Source organism: Impatiens glandulifera, chromosome 2, assembly GCF_907164915.1.
Source record: "Impatiens glandulifera chromosome 2, dImpGla2.1, whole genome shotgun sequence".
Classification (NCBI taxonomy): Eukaryota; Viridiplantae; Streptophyta; class Magnoliopsida; order Ericales; family Balsaminaceae; genus Impatiens; species Impatiens glandulifera.
Window position 1 is genome coordinate 18,133,906 of NC_061863.1, and position 6,890 is coordinate 18,140,795.

A 6,890-nucleotide genomic window follows, 5' to 3' on the forward strand; every position below is an offset into this window, starting at 1 on the left:
AGGCGGTTGCGCAAGAGTGCGGACGCGCGCCTGTAGGAGCCCCCAATCCGATAAGGATAGACATTCCAAGGCCTAAAGCGTATTTAGGCGAGAGGAATGCGAAGGAGATCGACAACTTCTTATGGAGTCTGGACCAGTACTTCAAAGCACTCGGCCTAGTAGAAGAGGCGAGGAAGATTGATACTGCCACGACATACCTAGAAGGCACCGCAATGTTGTGGTGGAGGCGAAGGAGTAGCGACATTGAAAAAGGTACGTGTTCTATCAATACCTGGGGTGAATTCAAGGAGGAACTCAAGAGACAGTTCTATCCTGAAAACGCTATTCGAGAAGCAAGTGCCAAGTTGCGGCGGCTCTCACAAAGAGGGAGTATCAAGGAGTATGTCAAGGAGTTCATCGCTACTCTCCTTGAGATCCCTAACTACTCAGACGACGAAGCCTTGTTTGCCTTCACTGACGGTCTACAAATGTGGGCGAAGTTGGAATTGGAACGACGTAGTGTCCAAGATCTAAGCTCCGCAATTGCCGTGGCTGAATCTCTTGTCGAGATGAGAAGGCAAGAGAAACCAAAGTCGACCTATGAGAGGAATGACAATGGGGAAAATGGTGGAGACCATCTCCATAACAATGAAGACCCAGTTAAGTTTATCAAATCAAATGGTAAAGGAGATCGGGACGAGAAACGTGGAGAGAAACCCCGGATAAAGTGTTTCTTTTGTGAAGGGCCGCACAAAGCGAGAGAGTGCCCAATGAAGAACAAACTATCAACATTGATGGAGGAGAAAGAACGCTTTCACGATGAAGCTCGATTGGGGTCGTTAAACCTACTTAGTGTCGTTACAGCAAAGTTTGATAAGTCAAAGTCCACGAAGAAAGGATGACTATTTGTGGAAACTAGAGTAAGAAACCACATGGTTAAATCTTTGTTGGATACGGGAGCCAACAACAATTTTCTAGAGGTAAAGGAGGCGAGAAGACTGGGGATTAAGTACACTAAAGAGAAAGGGTGGCTTAAAGCAGTCAACTCGGCACCAAGTGCGACTTATGGAGTTGCTCGTAATGTAAAGATCAACTTGGGGGAGTGGACCGGCCTTCTGGATTTCTCCATTATCGACATGGATGACTACAAAATGGTTCTCGGCATAGAGTTCCTAGACAAGGTAAATGCCATCCTACTCCCTTCTGCCAATATGATGTACATTATAGAGCAAGGTAATACTCGCACAATACCTCTAACAAGAGAGGGCAGGAGAGAAACTAGGCACCTATCTGCCATTCAACTCTCAAAAGGTGTGGAGGACACCTACCCATCATCTTTTGTCATTGTGAAAGAAGATGAGAAGATTGCGTCTAAAGAGAAGATACATCCAGAAGTTACAATTGTCCTAGAGAAAGGTCACGATGTAATGTTCGCTGGAGTATCAGAGAAACTCCACCATAAGAGAGAGGTGGAGAATAGAGAAGAGTTAGTCAAATGTACTAAATCATCGGCGACAGTTTTTTATCGCATTAAACCTCCCAAATTGGAGGAATTGAAGAGGCAAACAGAGGAGTTTTCATTCAAGAAAGAGAAGTGCGAAATAGCCAAGACCGCCAAAAGAATGAAGAAATGGGAGGAAAAGAAGAGAAGACACTTGGAGTTCAGAGGAAACCGAGTGATAGTAAAACTTCTCCTCCATCAAGAGAGACAATTTTCCAAAATTCATAAGGGGCTTGTGAGGCAATACGAAGGCCCTTTCTTAGAGAAGAAACGGGTTAGAAAGCCAGCACGTCGCTCAAAACTTTTATCTCATGTGGAGACATCATCCAGGCCTACAAGGAGGAAGCGACGAGGACGTCGCCAGATTGAGTGGGGGAGAATGTCACAGCCCAATCTTCCTGGCCCAGGAAGAGGAGGCTTAAGGAGAATGTCACGACCCAATCCTCCTGGCCCAAGAAGAGGAGGAGGCTTGAGCCCTCTTAAGCCCAACCCAAGGAAGATTCTAGACTGGAAGGAAGCTAGAAGGAAGGTCCTTGATTAGCGCACCTAATTGAGAGTTAAAAGGAATTCCTTGATTAGTGCATCACTAATTGACATATAAAAGGAATGTCCTTAATAAGGAATATCCTTGATTGATAATTATAAGGAATCCCTAAATTAGTGCACAATCAATGTAACAGCTAGAATTAGTCCTATAAATACCTGTGAAGTATTACATTGTAAATCACCAAGTATTCGAGTAATATAATACTATTCTTTGTAAGAGTTACTCTCTCTCTAGAATTCTTGTGTCAATTCTGTTAAACGCCGAGTGTTGCGTCGAGTAAGGCTGACTAGTTACTCGTTCTTAAGAAGATAGTAACTAGTGCTGCACGGATCGTCAGTGAAAAGACTGAGCCCGTGACAATAAGCTTCAGAATTGTATCTCAAAATCATAACCACTAAAAATTGGTATGAGAGAATTACACGATTAAAAATCATATTTCTTTTCTTTCTTAATATTCTTCAACAAGCCTTATCATATTGCTCCACGAATTATTTGAGGGATGTTTTGGAGTGCACAAAGTCATTAAAAAATGCGTTTATACTTCCACTCTACTGAGATGTGAACATCCCTGCCCAAAAGTGGCATTTCACATAAACATGTATACATTTAGATGTTTCCAAAAATAAAGAATTCAGCCTATCATTATCTCCCAATTGAAAATCTTTTATTAGTCACATTTTCTCATTGTTGAATAGTAATAAAGTTATATACATGTTTTCAGTCTTTACTTTATTAGTTTGCATTCAGCATCACATCCTAATTTTGTAGGAAGTTACTTTATTATATGCCACAAAAAAACGATTATGAACTTTAGGAAATACCTTCTCATTTGCAATTGTCATGGATCGACATTAGTCTGTGATTATGACTTTTATAGTTTGACGAAGTATACATGTAAACTAAGTTGTGAACAACCAATTGAAAGACTCTGAATCTTTACTTGAGAATAAGTCACATCCAAGTAAAATAGATTGACCATGATGGTTGACTCTAACAAATGGAGCAAATGGCATGTCATAACGATTAGTCAAATATGTTGTATCAAAAGTGATAACATCATAGAAATACTCATAGGCATCCTTGTACCTCATGTCTTCCCATAACACGTTTCTAATTCGAGATTCATCGTTCAAATCAACCAAATAGAAAAATTTAGAGTTCATGTTTTGAATTATTAAGAAATAATTACTGAGTGCTTCAACATTCCCACTCTCTAACCTCAACTTTCGAACTTCTATAATGAAATTTCTATATGTTCTTTCATCAAAAGACAAGATATGATACCCTCCAGCTTTCACTACACACGATTGATAACTTTTGGCCAAAGTTATTTCAACTTCATCATTTAATTTCAATTTCCTCTTTGCATTTGCGTCTATTACTTTGTAAGATCTAATATGTCGTGTTTTCCTAGGGCTCAAAAGATACACTCGTTATCACAAATTACTCTTAATTATAAATAACTACATTAATCTTAGCATTACAGTTTGTCTTAATTGTAGGTTTAGATTGTAAAATATTTTTGGACATCGATGCTTTTATACCACTTTTAGCACAAGTAATCCTGAAATATTTTTTTTTACCATCTTCACCTTTTGTCCCCAGTTTGTAAAGGTCGAATCCAGTTGATTGGCATATGATTTATAAAATTACTAAGTTTTTCTTTGAAGGAAAATATCATCCAAAAATTAGGAATTTAGCTGCGAAAAGGTCATTCTAATTTAGTCCAGAAGGCTTAACATTGCTTAGTACATCGATAAACATGGCTCTGTTTGGCGCTACACGTGGCTCTGTTTAGCGCTAAACATAGCTCTCTTTAGCGCTAAACATGACTTTATTTATAGCTAAACATACTCTATTTAGTGTTAGTTATGGGCTTTAGAACAATAATTTGTTAAATATGTGAATGAATGACTATTATCTTTCATTCATAAGAATTAACTATATTGACTTGATTCGTTGGTAGATTATAGTTCTAAAATCAGTAACTCTAAATTTATTCCAACTTAGTCCGGAAGGCTAACATAGCTTAGTACAACGCTAAACATGGCATTGTTTAGCGCTAAACATGCATTTGTTTAGTGCATGTTTAGCGCAAAACATAGTTCTATTTAGCACTAAATAATTTATATATTTTGTTATTAAATTTAGTCATCCCATGTTATTACTCTAAAAAATATATTAGTAAATAAGTTAATAACAAAATATATAAATATATATTTATAAATTAATAGATAAAAAATTTAATAAAATCATGACGGGGATGTCATTCTATTTCTCTTTTAATTCCAAAAAAAATTAATATGTAAAAAAGAGAAATTATTCATTTAGAAAAGTGAGAGAATCCATTAATTGTGAGAAAAAAAGAGAAATTATTAATGGAGAGAAGAGAGATAAATATTATTTTTAAGTATGTTTAGTCAGCAATTCTATTCACGGTTGCACATCATTTATTCACGGTTGCACATCATTTGCTACACTTTCTTACAAAATTTTTCGCTCTTCTATTATTACTTGTAATGAAGAACATATTTTATTACATATTTAGGGTACGCCGATTCACCTTATAAGTTGAGTATTTCAACGTTTACGTAATAATCGTTACAGTAATTTTACATAAAAGGTTAATATATATAAAATTATAAACAAATATATTTTATATTTAAACACAAATTTCACTCTACTTTACTTCACTTCTGTAACTAAATAAGTTAGAATGAATAAGATAAGTATAAGTTCAATCATATGAAATATATCTAATTAGCTGAATAAGTTTAACGAAAAAAATATGTATACGGAAGAAATAAGTTAATGCAAAAAAATTATAATTAAATATTTGTGTTTAAACACAAGTTTTACTTTATTTCTTTCTCTAAGTGAATAAGCTAAAACAAATGAAGATAATAAATTTGAAGTCACATAAAATCGATGTAAAATCGATATCATAACAAAATATTAGTTATATATTATTATTATTATTTATATATATATAACTAAAACTAAAATTAATTTAAAAATAATCATAAACAGACGACACTAATAAAAATTAAAAAAAAAAGAAATAAGTTCATATATTTGAATAATTAATATTGTTTTTAAAATATGTAAATAAAAAAATTCACTTTATTTTATAAAATGTACAAAAACATAAAATTAAAATATTATAAACTCATAAAATTTTAAAATAATAAATTTAAAATCATAAGAGTTTAACTAAACTCATCATTATATTTATTTATAATCATAAAATTATAAAATTTTACGAATTAAATCGAGATTTTTTTTTTATTAAATTGAGTTTTTTTAGACAAAATGAAAAAAAAAAACTATAAAAAAATTCAAGCAAACTCGAGGCATATCCCTCTATTAAAGTGAGCGCCCAAAATAGTAATAAAGCCCATCATCTATCCCTTAGCCTAAAACATTAATTTAAGCCTTTAGTCAGAGCATCAATTTAAACCTAGCCCTCTCCAAAGTCCAAAAACTATTTGGACCTTTGATTTATATGTCAAATGAATCTAAATAAATGATAGATAGTTCTTAAGAATTTATTATGAAAAATAAGTTTGATAGTAAATTATATAATTTTTTTAGAACTCGTATTAGTCACAAATCTATCTATTGGGACTGTTGTTTTATAATTGAAAAATAAAATAAAATATATAATACACAAAAACACAAAGTTTTTTTTTTGAGAGACAGATGAATTAGCAATACAAAGACAGCAGCGAGAACCATTAAGATTATTTTGATTTGGTGAGACAATTACATTCTCTTCTTTCCCTAAGGTATTATATGTATCGTCTTTAAATGTTTTTGAGGGTTTAAACAATCTATTGATTGTAAACCTCTATGAACATTGTGTTTCCTATTATAATGGTTAGAGTGGATGATTTGAGCGAGATGCGGGTCTCGTGGTTTTACTCTCGTATGCTAATGCTCTTATAGATTGTCATGCTCTTCGAGATTTTCTAAGCGGAATCTCAAATTTTGAGGATTCAGCTCGGATTGTAGACGAGTAGCTCTCTGGATTGACGTACTAATTGTACTATTGTTAATCTTAGTTACAGTCATACACTTAATCTTTTCTCCATTTCGAATTCATTAGAATGTCTAATATTTTATTTTTCATATTATTATAACTCTGATTTAAAATACCCACAGAACATACAGACATTACCATACCTCCTTGAAAACCCAAAATTTTAATTTCCACACAAATGTAATAAATTTAAAAACTGGTGAAATCACGCGTACATTTTTATAAACATTGTTTTCCTATAAAACTGATCAATTCAACAACATTGAAATGAAAATTTACTTTAAAATTACAAAAACATTGAAATGAAATAAACATATTAATATTTTCTCCAAAAATGAAAAACAAAAGCGACCTAGGTAGGCTGACTTGTCTCCCGACCTCAAAGCCTCGTCCACGTCACATATCCCAACCTCCACGAACTCCGACCATTCTCAAGAGGAATTTTCTCCAGCGTCCACCTACATTCTCCATTCATAAGCATTTCACAAATATAAACATCACCAATCTCACTTGGATTGTATAAATAAACTCAATTCCCCGCCGAACATGCATTAATCGACGATATCTGAAAACTCTCCTCCTTCAATCTCTCAAACATAGCTTTTGGCATCTCGCCACTCTTAAATTTATCTAGATTAACAGAACATATCTTCACACATCTAACGTTTTCTAATTTCCCCATTAATCCGACGACTACGATTAGACGGCCATTAGTAAACGTGATGATAAAATAAAACCCGTTTGTATCAGTGCATAGATTGTGAGGTTTAGACCAACCCTTAGATACCGGATCAAATGCGTACATCACACCAGATTTTTTC